The 15,628-nt window shown below is 39.6% G+C and overlaps 1 protein-coding gene across 18 annotated transcripts in view; it reads left to right on the forward strand.

Annotated features, from left to right (window-relative positions):
• DAB1 (DAB adaptor protein 1) overlaps positions 1 to 15,628 on the forward strand; it is a 411,090-nt gene that overhangs the window by 286,021 nt on the left and 109,441 nt on the right. For 3 of the 18 annotated variants that reach the window (XM_074545715.1, XM_014263803.3, XM_074545717.1), the window contains one exon: positions 4,352 to 4,464. The exons of the other annotated variants lie outside the window; for them this stretch is intronic. The gene's annotated coding sequence lies outside the window, so the exon portion shown is untranslated. The remainder of the gene's footprint in view (positions 1 to 4,351; positions 4,465 to 15,628) is intronic. 18 annotated transcript variants of the gene reach the window in all.

Raw genomic sequence — 15,628 nt, forward strand, 5'->3', positions numbered from 1 at the left:
TGCCTACTTTGAGGCAATAGAAATAATGTAATTTTATGTCCTCCTTGAAGTGCTGGTTTTAATCTGGAAAAAATAATTCTTTTTAGGTAGTCAAAACAATAAATATTCTATAGCAAGCCTGACAGCATTAGATGATGTTTACAGGAGATAGAAAATTCAAGTTAAGTTTTCTGCTAATGGTTTATAATTCCTTCTCTATTCCATCTGAACCCGTACAGATATAAAATCCAGAGAAAACCAGCAGATAGTTTTGAAAGAAATTAGGTCTTTCTAAGATTTTTAAACCTCCAGAGCCCACTGAAAATCTGTTCTCAACAATTCCTGCTTTTGCAGCAAGGAAGATACCTTAGCTCTCAGGAGACTGATTTTGTGGGGTATTCCCTAGAAAGCCCCCTGTAGCCTAGCCTACATTTCATCTTCTTTTTCTAACCTAAATCCTGAGGTTGTCAGACACTTTCATAAAATGCATGCACTAAAATTTGATGAAAAAATGTGGCTACACAGAGAAAGAACTACTTTAGGAGAAGCTTTTAGTGCTGACAATAGAGGAAGTTTTTACTGTCTCATGAAAAACTGAAACTCTGCAGGGAGAGAGAGGGGGACTTGCCTCTTGGTCAGAGGAGGAATCTCTGGGTTTGCTGCTAAATGCACTCAGGGGAAGTGAAGGTAGCTGCAGGATAAAATAATCAAATATAAAAGCAGCCCTTGCTATTGCAGAGACTGGATGGCAAAGAAGCAGCCCCACTTTTTGATTACACTGATTTCCGGATGGTTTATGCATCCAGATGAATTGATGTTTCTTTTGATGGTGCCCATTAAGACACAGATTTTGAGGCCTATTTTGTCTCTTTCACAGGGAGAGTGTATGATATGTTGATAGATGTATGAGCATGATAGTTTTGGAAGATGAAGGAGAAGAAAAAATGTGCTGTGGGCAGAATATAGCTACTTCAGCATTTCTTTTCCCTCCTGTCTTTTATTCCTGAGCTAACAGTCCATTCAGCCTGAATACAGATCTATTCTTAATGTGTTCAACTGCATTATTTAGCCCACCACTGCAAGCCAAATTGTTATCCGTGGAGATGGAATTGCTAAGTTGATTTAATGGAGCTTTGTTAATCTGGAATTTCATTTCTATCTTGTCTTGGATGTGTCCGTTGTCGCTTCTTTGTGTTTAGGACAGTGTGATTTTGGCCAAAAGGCACAAATTTGCACTAAGAGCAGCTCTTTAGCTCCTGGGTACCTGCAGGAAGGCTGTCCAGGAGACTCTTGCCTTGTGAGGAGCACTTAAAACTTGCTATTAAGCCCTGTAGTGCCTCTGTTTGCAGCACATCGATCCCTTGGAAGCGGAGCCCTGAAGGAGCAGAACTCTGTTGTGCTCAGTGGCTGTGAGTAATTACTGAGAAACACAGAAAAGAAAACCTGAGTGGTTTATTCATAACCTGCTCAGTGCTGCATGGTTGGAATGGGAACCACCAGTTGAAAGCACAACCAGCCACTGGCTCTGAACAGATCTGCAGTGGTTAAAAACACTGAGAGAGAGAGATATCAAATAGTTCCCTGGAAGGATATGGAGAAGGATTTCACGAAAGAGGGAATTTGCAAGCCTGGAATGTGTTTTTCCCTACAGTATCCATTTCCACTTTCTGTGAAATGGCTTTCAATATTTAGGTTATTTCACATTTTGTTATAATCTCTTGGATGGAGATCAGATATGAGATTTACAGTCTGAAATCAGGTTGAAATGGCTCTTGATGGTGTCAGGAATATTTGCAAGGTTTTAGCAGCTGATATGGTGCAGATGAGTGGATAATACAAATAATAACATTTATTATCTCTATTGCTATCCCATTCCCCAGAACTGTAGAGGTGGATTGGAGCCCTCCTTGCCTTCATTTTCCCCCATGGTGTTAGGCACTGTATCAAACAGGAAAAAAAATCCAAAATTATGTTTCAGAATGCTTGATAGTGGAGACACTTGCAGTTTTCTGATTAGGAAATAGCAGAATGATGTGACTCTGGTTATGAGCTAATCAGTGGTGTCACTGATCAAATATCAACATCTTTTACTCTTTTCTCTCTCATTCATTAAATCACACAACAAATGACATATTCAAGATGAAATTTTAACAACAAATAATTGGCATTGGAAGAGTCTGTGTAGCCCAGGTTTGGGAGGACACTTGGAACTACCCCTTTTTTGGCAGCAGTGTGTGGTGATACAGATAGAAATGGGATAAGTACAAGTTATTAGTGGTTTAAGAATATTATGTGGGATAAAATTACAACCTCTCAGCTGTCCCACCTTCCTCAAGCAGTGCACCCAGTGATCCTTTCCAGGCTGTTTTTCCTGAGGCCTGATCTGATGCAGGAGCAAATAAACTTTAGCTACTGAGCAAAGTAATGCTCTCACCTAGTTTGAGTGGGACTTACATGGGCACTTCGACTTTCTGTAGCACATTTTTTGCAGGATTTGGTAATGCATTTCTTAATTTATGTTGCCTGTAAAATGTTGAACATTTAAAGCTTTCTAGTTTCTCTTTGTTTCTCCATAAAGTCTGTTTTTTTCCCAAATTATTCTGTCTCCTCAGAGCAGTCTTCAGCTAAAAGTGAGGACAGGTTTGCACCATGAGCAGTTCAATGTCTTGAAGCTGAGATTTCTGTTAGGGAAAATATGATGCGATGCAAGGACAAAAGGTAGTCTTGCACAGATTGCCTTGTTTGTGCCTAATTAATGTATTTCTTTCCTATTAGTTTCAAAGGTTTTATTTCTAGTCAGGAGTTAAATGGACCCATTCAGTGTTTATATTTATGCAAATAATCATTGTGTCACTCAGGTTGCAACATTAAAGAAAAAAAGCCAGATATTTTACATGCCTTTGAGTATTGAAGTGATTGCAATTACCTACATAAAAGGAGTTGCTTTATTAATTAATTAACTTGGAGAAAAATGTCTAGTGACCCTCTGAAGGAATATCAATAACTGAAACATTAATTATGTAAATAAGATCTGCCTTTACTGCTCATTATTCATCGTTTAACATGAAAATTGCCTTTTAAAATAATGCTTCATTCATATATTTCAATAAATGTCTAGTCTGCCTGGCTTGTCACTTGGATCTAGATTTTGAGTCAAAAACTGTAGTGACATCAGTACAGACCTTGGGACACTTCCTTTGAGCCTCCAACACCCAGTTCCTGATTGATGGGCTGGCATTTTTTTAGGGGCAGGTTCTCTGAGGCAGCAAATGCCCTTTGGGAATGAGTTTTGCAAAATTCTTGTCTGGAGAAAGACAGAATGGCTGCATTTCGTGGGTGAGGAAGGAGAGGAAAGAAGTAGCAAGATACTTGCAGAGCTTTTTTGAGTTTCCCATGGTTTCAGAAGGGAGGCTGCAGGACCAGCCCAGCTCCAAGTGCTGTTGAGTTGTGGAATTTAATTTTTCACTGAGTCAGAGGCAGCAGCGAAATAACCTAAATATTGAAAGCCATTTCACAGAAATGGCTTTTGCAACAGGTAATTCAATATTCTGGTTTTCTTTTTAACCAAGGCAAACAAATACCACAAGGAAAACAACGTTAGCCCACATGGTTGGTACTATGATCTTGTTCACTCAGTAAATTTGCTGGTCTCTTTTACATTTGGAGGATGTGACTGAATGCCTTCTGGCAAGTGCTGCAGGTGATTTTGTACAGCTTATGAGAATCCTTTCCTTGTAAAGAGGAAGAGCTCTGCCTTGTTGTTTTCTAAAGTTTCACCAAGCGTGTTAGCAAATTCTGATGTAGGATTCCTGGAGGTTTTTATTCCTTTTCACATCCCCAAAGACAACACACAAAGGTTTCCAGGGTTACTTTTTGCTCAGGTAGCTGTGAGTGCACCTGTAAGAGGAGAGAGAGGAAGAGCTGTGTTTTATTCTCATAATCTCAAAGGCTGTGCTGCACATAATCTAGAGCGTGCAGACAAAAAATAGTAGCTGTGCAGTTGCAGAAAATCCTTTACTCTCCACTCCCTGAAGAGCACCTGCTTATGAGCATAAGACTTTCAGATTCCCTTTTTTTAATGCCTCAGAACTCGCTTTGCCCATAGCAGGAAGGGCTGATGAAGAAATATGTGTGTCCCCCTCCCTTTCCCTTGCAGCGTGATGGATTGTGGAAGTCCTGATTGAAAATTCTAATCACAGCCTTGCAGTCCTTCAGATCACAACCCCTGACAGTTGATTCACTCCTTTTCATGCCTGCTGCCTCTGACTGCTGCTGCTGCCTCGTCTGCATGAGTCTATCATTAGCACACAAAGCGTGATGGATTGGCCAGGGTACCTCTGTCCTCAGAACCTGGGAAATGCTTCTCTTTCAGAATCAAAGAACCTGGGTGTGACATCGGCATGAATGAGAGAAGGAAGTAGTGCAGTGTTGGAGGTGCCTGTTTGCTGCCACTGTTTAGAGGGAAAATGATGCATTATGGGGACTGTAAGTACCTGGCCTGTTTGTTTGGGGTTTGGCTCCTCGGGTGTGGAGCAGTGCATGAGCTGAGTCTGGCAGGTGCACAACGGTTTGGAAATCAGGGCTGTAAACACTTCCAAAATTCTACTTAAAGTTCAGCCTGTTAATGAAATCATTTAAGTTTCAGTGAGATCTGATGGCCAAGCTGATTACAAATGATCATTATTTTGACACTGACTAGGCTCCGCTCACTTTGGTGGATTCTCTTCTCCAAACCCCTTCAACAGGAAACTTTTGCAAATGTTTGCATCTTGCAAATGCTTTTATTCATCTGTGTGACTTGGCATTTAATGTTTCAGTGAACAAGACAGTTAAGTTTTGGCTCCAGTGAAAGATTGATAGGAACAATTTTCGAATGTGGTATCACAACAAAGTGAAAATATGTCATGTTCAAATACTGAGCTCTGATGCGTCATGTGGTCTTGTAATAAATGAAATAGCACTCCCAACCTGACAGATGTGCAAGAAAACGGTTTTAAATTTATGATGATTAATTTTCAAGATGAACTGCAATGAAAAAAATAGTTAGTAGATACTTAAAGAAGGTAAGGGGAACCAGCTTTCTGAAATGAGAACAGGCAGGTAATGATAAAGCTGCCTTCACTTTTATGTTTTACTTTCTAAAATTTTAGCAGTGGGAAAATTCATATTCTGGCTGCTGCAGCTGGCATTAACAGCTACTCATGCAAGTGTGACATCCTATGGAAATTGCACTTCTTGGATTTGTGCAACTGTTTCGTGCTGGTTGTCTTGGAAGTAGAAATAACTCAAAGCAGAGCTGAAGGGTTTCTGCCTGGTGATTCTTTCAGAGCCATCAAAATAAAAAGGTACTGAACTTAGTGAGAAAACAGAAGTAGCTTGATACTACCTTGAAAAAAACCCAAACATTTCTGAAACTCAGCATGTTTGTTCATTTTGAGGGTTTGCCACTTGAGCAATGACTTTATTTGTCACTGGGACAGTTAAATGTAAAGCATATAGTTTGTTAATAAACTGATTTAGTTAAGCATTTTTAGACAATTTCAGGCTAAAACCAGCCCCTGATAGCCTTTAGTGAAATCTGCTCCTGCCAAATGCAAGAAGATAAATTACTGCCCATCCCTAGCAGTAAACTCCATTATTTCAAGGAGCTGTGTCCCAGTGAGGCCAAAACTGAGCTTTCCCATTGGAAATGGAGAAAAGCAGCCTCAGAAGGGATGTGGGCTGTACTTTTTTCTGAGCAGGAGTTCAGCAGGGGAAAAAAGTAAGTATCAGTGTAATGTTATTTTGAAACAAACAGAATGCCTTTAAATGGAGATGTTTTGCTTGTCATTAGCACTATAAGCTTGTACATGGGAATGTTTTTGACATGTTGTGTGGGAAACCCCAACAATTGTCTGCCAGCTGTTAATTTCAGGCACTCTGGGAACAACTGGTCTATAGCATCTCCTCATATCTGATCTTCCTCATCTTCAACAGTGTTTCCTTTTGTCTGTTAAACACACTTGATGGTTCTAGATTTTTCCCTTATTATTTGAGGGAAATTATAATTATTATGATTATTTGGGAGAATAGTTGTGGAACTCAAGGCAGTATTATATCTGTGGATTGCAATTTAAGTTAACTTAATATAAAGTAAAAATTCTAGAAGCCATTTTGGCTGTCTGAAGATAGATCTGAATGCACATATCCATTTCTTTTTCTGCAGAAATACTTGTCAGAACAAGGTCTCTGCTGGTCCCTATCAGGTCCCTGTCTTACTGTGCCCAGAGGAAAGAAAAACCAAAATGTCTGAAGAGCTTAAGGATCCAAATATAAAATTAGTATAATAAGTATAAAACTGTCAAAACAGATGAGGTGTATCAGGAAATGTACAGTATATTGTGCTTGCTGCCTTTAGTGCACTTCATAATAGCTTTCATACAAGTTGCTTTGGCCCTTTGTCTTTATTATCAGGAATTGTTTTTATCCACTAAAATCTTCAAAGAATAGCCAAGATCATGCTGAAATTTAATGTCTTTGCCTCCAGCTAATGCCAGCTGGAGGGAAAAACTTTATTCAGCAGATGCTTGTGAATGCTCTGTCCCTGCTCTGGAATTGCCAGTAATCCATTGAAAATTCACTTCTACCAAAACCAGAATTTCCCCCAGTCTTACTTTGTTTTTGAAATGAGAATACTCTGTGAGAGTTTCATGATCAGCACAGATCAGTTGTACTGTGGCATTTTTACAGTTGGGCAGAATTCAAAGTTTCTGAAGCACAAATATTGGCAAACATTGGAGTGTCGTGCCAGTGTGTTCTGAGATCTGTTAGCACCTGGCATGAAGTGACCTGAGGAATGTATTAATTGCTTCCAGTGACAATTGGATTGTCTCTTTTTAGGCAGTTTCTGACAAGTTTAGCTCTCCAGTAACCTGTGGTTATTTGCCCTCTGAGTTGATGAAGCTTGATAAATTTTGGAGGTTCATTCAGGGAGCATTTGAGTTGTACTTGCCATCGAAGAAGTTCCATTTATGATGGGCTGTGTTTTATTTTAAAGGGTGTAAAGCTTCATTATCATGGAAGGATTTATATTGTCTGTAGTTATACCCAAGATCTAATGGTCTAAAGGCTTGAGAAAAATATTTTGTTTTTTAAAATACTATATTTTTCAGTTCTGTATTTTGTCAGTGTTAACTTAGATTTTCTCATCTGTTTAATTCAGTGAATTTCACTTTTCATTTCATTACATCAGAAAAGGTTTCATGAAATGACTGTAGAGGCATATCCAAATTGCTGTCTATTACCATGGAGAGCTGCATTTCTGCCCTTTGTAGCTGTACCCAGATGCCCTTTAATGCAGGCAGCAGGAGTGGTGCTCGGGTGCCAACTGTGCCAGCTCTGCTTCCCAGGCCGCTGTCCAAGCCTGCCCTGCCCTGTCAGGGCTCCCTTCTCACAGCCTGCCCTGCCTGCTTTGGGCTCTGACTTCGTTCTGTTTACACAACAGAATTCCTGTTTCCTAGGTCTGGGTGTAAATTTCCCTAAACAGAGTGGATTGTTTTGTTACATTTTTACATTTTCTCATACCCTTTGCTTATGAAAAAAAAGGCTTCTTATTTACTTAGAAGGAAATAAGAAATACAATATTTACTATATTATATTAATAATAAATATAATAAATATACTATTTACTATGTATACAATCACTATAATGCAAGTAAGTAACTTCTTAATAGAAAATACTCATAAAACTGGGTTGATATTTGTGATTGCTACTCTGAATCCTGGCAAGAGGTACCTAAATTCCATCCACCACAGTGAGTAACATTTTGGCATTTACAGATGGGCCTTTGACTTTACAGTTTGTCAGATGTGGCCTATGTATCCATGGCTGTAAATACCTGGAATGTGGAAGATGAGGCTGGAATCTCTCTGTGCATGCAAATTTTTGCTTTTAAATTTCACTATAAATAATTTCCATATCTTAAGGTAGTTCCCCATCTGTAATGTGAGTTGCAGTTGGTACAGTTATTGGATTATATTTGAATTATTAGTTATTAGAGTATTAGAACTATTTTGAATTAAGAGTTGTTTAACAGTTTTGGACCTTATGTAAAATACTGTGATATGTACTTTGGCAAGATAAACAAAACTGTTAGTGGAGATTTTAGTTTTCCTCTGAGATTGGAGAAATATTTTTCTCCTAAATACTGAGTCTAGAGTATTTTATGATGGTTTGCCTATAATGAATCTTTCAGTTTGTTGATGGAGCTGCTCAAACACACCCAATAATAAAGAGTGCCAAGAAAGCTGAATTTCCATCCTGCTCTGCCACTCTTTGGTGGGAGTGACCAAATCACTTTTGCAACAGGTAATTCAATATTCTGGTTTTCTTTTTAACTTGTGTCTGCCAAATGAAGGCAGACTGATCAAAAGGCACATTGTCAGATTACATGGGAAGTCAGGATTTTACTTCCCCAAGAAAATATGGGTTTCCCTATAGCCCATTTTAAGTCCAGTGCCATACTTTATTAGGTATTAAAAATGTGATCTGTAATAAAATTGAAAAGAATGTATTGGTTTGTTCATGTTTTAAGCAGTAATGGCTGTGGCTTGTCTGAAATGGCCTAGACTTCATTTTAACATCCAGTGACAAAGTGGAAAGGCTGTAGAAACGTATGGTACTTTAATTAATGGGGGCAATACTGAGCTTTGAAAGTCCTCTGGAGCTTTTGTCTCCCTTGGAACATTGTGCTGTGAATCTTCCCTAATAGTTAAAGCAAATGAAGTAAAATAGCCTTTGGGCTATTTTGTTACACTGTGTTGTTGGAGGAAAAAAAAAATTAATCCTGTGCCATTTTGCATTTGCTGTCTGTGAATCAAACTGTGAAAGCTAATTTAAAAACTTTCACACTCGGCTTGAATGAGGACTGTCAGTGCTTGGAGAATGTCAAATTGAATGCAATTAGCTGGAGTTGGGCTAGCCTAGATAAACCCATCAGCCTCAGAGTGCTCAGCCTTAATGACTGCTCTGATAAACTAACACAGAGGTTACAGGAAAGAATTTAAAGGCGTTGAAGTCCTGCTGGAAACTTGCCCTGTAGAGAAGAGGTCTTTGAAACCAAAATAGATTGCACACCAAGGGCCAGGGAGGTGGTGAGACCCTGTGGAAGTTAAATACAGCACAAGGGAGCATCCAGGAAAGGGAGACAAAACTACTGATGAAGCTGCTCAGGAATTGTAAATATTTAAATTATTTGAGTATTTGTTAATTGTTAAGCAGCAAGTTAGCATTTGTGTACTCTGGAGTAGTTGGGTGACAGAGGATTTGTAGAAGAGGCAGCTGGTACAGCTGTGGTGGAGTGAAATCCTGGAATGTTTCAGGGAATGGTGGCACTGCTGCTGTTCTGGGTTGGGGAAATAATGGGATTTTGAAGGTCATCTCTTCATTGTATCTGTTCATCAAATGCTGCATCGACCTGTAATGGGGACATGGGGTCCAAACTTAATGGATAAAGGGTCATACCATGCTTGGTTCTGTGTGTTCAGAGTGACTTCCAGATGGGATGTGAGCTGACTGCAGGTGCTCAAGAGCCAGGGAGTTGAGGAAAAAGACTGGAGGAGAAATAGGTGATGAACGGCTGAAGTGGTGAGAAGAGTTATCCACAACATCAGCTGCTAATCTAAAATGTAAGGACTCTTCCCTTGGAAGATGGGATGTCTGCCAGTCAGTGAACTGCGGCTTTTGGGATATTATTTTTCCACGAGAACATGTCAGAAAATGTGTTTGGAGCTCATTCAGAACATTCCTTTTTTCTTTTCTCTCCACTTTTTCTTGGAGAAGACTCCCTGCAGAGTTTGATCTCCAGGTGCTGAGTGAGGTCTTAGCCCAAGTTATTCCCTGAGAATTGTGAGTGACCCCTGATTTTCCTCATGGAGAGAGAGCCCTGATGGTAAATTGAAAAGAACTGAGTCTGTAAATTAGCATTTTACATGTCATCCCTTCTCACATGAGCAACATGAATTGTGCAGACAACAGCAGCATTTTTAGTTAATGAGCCCAGCCATGAGCACTGTTCACATTTAACATATTTACAGGGGGTAGCATCCAGTCAAAAAATTCCATTAATTTTTTTTTGCATGAATATTGTGTGCATGAGTGCATGCATTTGTGTGTGCATTTGTATGTATGTGTACACTATTACTGTATGCAGTGTTAAAGCTTATGGAGTAATTCAAGAAAAATCACTGAGGAGGTTTCATTAGGCATGTAAATGTATTCAGCAGAAGATTTGAAATATCTCTAATGGAAAAAAAGGAAAACCTGTGCCATTTGACATGAGAAATCTATTTAGAACTATAGTATATGCACAGTCTGTTTTCTGCTTTCCCTTTCTTGAAATTGTTGCCTGAAATATTATGGTGGCATGCAAAGGCTTGAAGTTTAATTTTAAATTTAATTTGCCTGAATGCTGCCAGGGTATTTTTACATAGACAATAAAATTGCAACTTGGTAATATTTGGCACTCAATTTCTATAGAAATGGCATTCAGGATACAACTTTGGGCCCATAAGTAAAATAAAATGAAATCACACACATGTTAATGATGATTTTAAAATATTTTCAGGACTATGTAAATGTAATTTCTGCCTTGATTTTGTTAGTTTTATGGGCAGCAGAGGAGAGAGTTTGTAACAGTCATATATATTGTATATTTAAAGCTGTGAATGAGTTTTTTTTCAATCTGTTAATCCAAATGTTCTTTAATGGCTAAAAATAGAATCAAATTACTTCATATAAAAAATCTGGGACTTATTAACTCAGCTTCAGGCAGAATTATTCTTCCAATAATATTCTGAATTTTCTTGAATAGACTGCTGGAAGGTTACTGTGCTGTTGAAGGCTGAGCTTCCTCACCTGTGATTGCTGATAACCTGGTTGTCCTTCCTGACTTCAGTCCTGATAAGAATGCCTGTTTGGTGAAAAAAGCCAATATTTTAATGGCTATTACAATATGAAGTATTTGCCTTGAGGTGTTCAACATCAGTTATCAGTGTAACTTTATCTTCAACCTCTCTGTCATCATCTTGGACAGCACAAGCCCTTGAGCTGGGCCTCCTTTGGGGAATGCACCTGAAATCAGCTGGCTCAGGGCTGAGCCTGGTATTTGTTGTTTTCCAGAGGTGGTGTCACATCTCCAGTGGGATGTAATTCATGGGAAGGACCAGAGGAGATGAGAGAAAGACTTTTTTTCTTGTTGAATGTCACATTTGCCATTATTTTCTGATGTGTTACCACTCATGCAGATCCTTGTACTCATTTAACTGCTTAAGAGTTCTCCATCTGAATAATGAAACCCTTTTTTTTCCTTTTCCCTGATATGTTAGCCTGGCAGTGGTTTGGTGGTTCCTTTTCCTGGAAGGGATTCCTTTTGCAGGGTCTCTAACCTGATCAGCTGGGCTTTTGTCTTGTTAGGGTGTGAGGTGGTCATCACAGAGGTTACATCACAGTGGGGATCCTGTATGGATGTCTCTCTGCATGGAATTAGGATTATTTCTCAAAGGAAGTCTTTGGTTTAAAGATGCACCATGAAGTCTCTGTGGCTGGTTGGTTTTATTTAATAAAATAGTGCTCAATAATTTAGTATTTAATGAAGTAGTGAATGCTCTGAGCATTCCCAGCTCAGGACTGTGTTTTGTCTTTCCAAGCTCTTTCTGACATCCCTTTAACACAGACCTGATAGTCACAGCTAGAATCCTGCTTTCCTTCCCTACCCTGTTTTTCCCAAGTCATGTTTAAAGGGGAGTCCCTGCTGCAAGACTCAAATCCCATATTGCTGATGTCACTTTTGCAGGAGTAGGTGCTGAGGGAATGCAGCTTTGGAGCTGAATTCTGGAAGGCGCTGCTGTGTGGTTGTTGTACACCTGGGCTGCTGCCTGCATGGAATACTCACACACAAAAAAAAAAAGAAATAAATGTCTGTTCCAGAGCCAAGCACATGTGTAGAGAGGCTGAATTTATCATTGTCCAGGAGAAGTTGTGTGGGCAGTCACAGAGTAACTTCCCTTTTCTCGTGACACCTTCAGGTACAGACAGTCCCTGCTGGAGGATCAAAGTCAGGGCTGTGAGCTGAAGGCAGCCACTGTCTGTGGTCATTGAGGAGGAGGGATGATCTCATGCCTTGGGGCAGCAGGACAAGGTCCTGGAGGCTGAGCTCTGTGTGCCATTGCTGCTGTGTATGTCATGCAAGATGTCAGCCCTGGCACTTCGCTCTGGTAAAGGTACAAGGAGCTAAACCCAGAACTCATAAAGAGAAATATCACTCAACTTTAACACATTGTGGTTACCAGACATCCCTATAATTAAACCAAACATCATCAGTAACCAAATCTCTTTTAAAATAGTCAGAAAGACTGATATATTTCTTGTCAAAAGTATTAGGTTTAACTCAAATTTTATTGGCATGTTTTGGGCTACTGTAATGGGCATTTCCTTGGTTGGACTACCTGAGCTAAGGGACTAAGTACCTTTAATTTCAGCTCCCTTGTAGGTGCCTGTAGCTTTTGTGTACCTGTGAGTTCCAAGTATAAAGTGTTTTCACAACTGTGATTTAAAATAAATCTAGAAAATTCTTCTAAGCATTGCTTGCAAAAGAAGCAATATTTTTAGAAAATTAGGTGAACTTTTCTTTGCCAATGTGATGCCATGTCAGTCTCTTGTTGGTTGGTTGATTTTTGTTTCTTAATTTTTAATTGACTTTATTGCTAGGCACTGTTTTGTCATGTTGCTATGCCCAGTGTAATATGAATCATTATTCTGCCATTCTTGCTGTGGTTTTGATAAAAATATATCTGAGGAAGAAACCCATTACGCTTTTTTTTTAAAGAAACATATCTATGCTCTTATTAAAATTAAATAATATAATGTATCTTAGGCTTCTTAAAATCTAAATAGGATGAAGAATTCATTGCAGATGATCCTGTGGAAAGGCTTTGCAAGAGGAGGGCAATCAAGTAGGGATAATTAGAGTTACTGTTTAAATATGCAGAAAGCAAAAAGCTTATCTGGAAGAGCAGAGTGAAGTGTAAGTACAGCGTAAGACTCACGTAAGGATGATTTGCAAGCAATAAAATCACACCTCCCTGACTTTGTAAGTACAAACTAATAAGCAGTATTTAATAATGGAGACTGTAATAGTGTGGGATATAAACCCAGTGGAATGTGATTTTACCATTAGATCTTACCTGAAGGGGATGGATTGCTTTAGCACTGACAGAGTGAGGATTACAGGTATTTGGAATGTGTGTGCAGGAAGGGATGAGAGTAATTGCTCCAGATAATCTCTGAGCAGTTAACTCAGAATAATGATGGGGAGTTGCTGGGATTTCTCTTCCTGGGTTTTACTTCTTCCTCTGAATCAGCCTGAAAGTGTGAACACCTCTGATGGGAGTCTTGCTGCTCCTGTGATTTGGGAAGGTTTGCTGCAGAACAGAATTAATGTGCTGCTAAGAACAAATCCTCCTTGGCACAGGAATGGGTCGGATGGTCTTCAAGTTCTTAATCATCCCTGATTTTGTAACTCTGTCATTATTTTCATTAATTAACTTGAGTGGGTAACACAAACATCACACTTCTTCCAAAATTAATATTATTACTGCCTGCCATTTAGTCTGTGAATCTGAAAAAAAGCCCAAACCAAAATGTTCAAGTGTTGCATAGGCAATAACTTCATTGAGCGTATTTATCTGAATGGCTTTAATTGGGCATCATCTGCAGCTCCACCATGCACTGAGAGCCTGCCTGGTATCACAAACTGGGCAAGGGCTTAGGGAGGCAGGAGCTGCTGGAAATGCTGGAATTCAGGAGCTGGTTCTTCCCTGGGGCTGCCAAGGGTGCCCTGCTCAAAGGAGAAAGGAGCTGGGGGCCTGACCACTGGAATTCCTTTGAGTTCCCCTGGCCCTTTCACAAGGCCATGGGTGCTTAACCCGTGGTCCTGGCTGCCTTCCAAGTGGAGTAATTAAATTCTGCATTCCTGAATTCCCTCTCGTTTTAATTGGATTTGGAATTCTTCACCTTTTGGCTTTAAACTCTCCTGGCAAAACAACTGTTTCTCATTACAGCAAGGGCTTTATTCACATCAGCCTATATTAGCCTTGAATGTAATGCACATTGCTTTAAGTGTGCCAGGTGTTTCAGGAGAGCAGTGTACAAGGGAGAGCAACATTTTGCTTCTATTTTTAATTGATTTTCTTGGCTGTACTGAAGTGCACCCATTTGATGGTTATTCCTGTTCGCTCTCTCAGTTTACAGGCCTTGTTGAGACTGTAGAATCAAAGGCAACTCATGAAAATATTTTAGATCTTTTCTGCATCCAGGAAACCTTCTGTTTGCCTCTGTGTGCAGCTTTCATCTCTTTTGTGTAGTCAGTGAAATCTGGGGCATCGCTGGAAATTCAGTTTTTACTATGTATCCAAATGTTCACCTGATCATGGAGACTGCTCAGCACTTCTGAGGAACCAGCTGGTAAACAAGGGAATCTGTGCTACACCTCCCCTAAAATATGGCTTGGTTTCTACTGTGCCAGTAACTTCTGTTCATGTACTGGAGCCTAAATAATTGATTTTTTCAGTGTTTGCCACAGCACAGCATTTTAAAGGCTGCCTTGTTGATGAGTATTGTGATTCTGCAGAAATTTTAATTAATGAATACGGATGTCCAAAAGCTGTAGGCAATAATGAGAGTGAATACTTGGTTTAAATCTGGGAAGGTAATTTCTGGACAGGACAAATCTTTGATATGGATAAAATTCAGATTAGTTCATGGTTCACCTGGCCCTAGTGATACCTACACTTAGAACCTGTGAGCAGTGCTGGCTCTCAATCAGAATATGTTTTTCCCTGCCTAAAATGGAATTCTATTAGTCAATTCACATTAGCCAAGTCTGAAGTCTGTGTCTGGTTGGATTTGTTTGCACTGGGCTGATGACAGAGCTCTGTTTGGCTTTTTGTTTGACCTGGATATGTGTATCTTCCTTAGTGCTGTCAGTCTGCTCTTAGGCTGTTCAGTGAATACTCCTGTTACTGAAAATCCAAGATCTGTAGTCCTTTATTAAATTATAGAGTACATTACTTGCTCCTTTAGTATTTACCTTTGGGCATTAGGACTTTTTTTCCCACAAAATAATCTGGTGCATGGTTTTGTGGGAGTTTCTGAAACCTCTCTGAAAGAAAAAAAATCATCCAGGACATCTGGGAATGCCTTTAAAAAAACGAGTAGTATCAATGAGAACATCTGCATTTTTTTAAAAATATAGTATATTTCATGTAAATGATTGCACACAAGTCTTTATAAGTAGGAAGGTCCCACCTGTGTTGTGGACTATAAATTCACTTTGTACAGCATCCTGTCCCTTTTCTCTGTGTGAATTCCAGAGGACAGCCCCAAACTGACAGAAAGCCTTTCTGCTGTGGACTTGATCTTGTTGGTAGGCCGAGAGGGCGGGCAGAACCAGCATCCTGTCTTTCATCCTTCTGCATGAGGATTAATCATGATCACAGCTGCAGAATAATGCAGATCTTAGCTGGGGCTGGCGAGGGGGAAGGGATGGCTATGGGGGGAGCAGAGGACATCTCTTGTCTTCCCTCCTGCCCTTTATGAAAGAGCTGGAAGGAG

The sequence above is a fragment of the Zonotrichia albicollis genome, chromosome 8 (assembly GCF_047830755.1).
Source record: "Zonotrichia albicollis isolate bZonAlb1 chromosome 8, bZonAlb1.hap1, whole genome shotgun sequence".
Classification (NCBI taxonomy): Eukaryota; Metazoa; Chordata; class Aves; order Passeriformes; family Passerellidae; genus Zonotrichia; species Zonotrichia albicollis.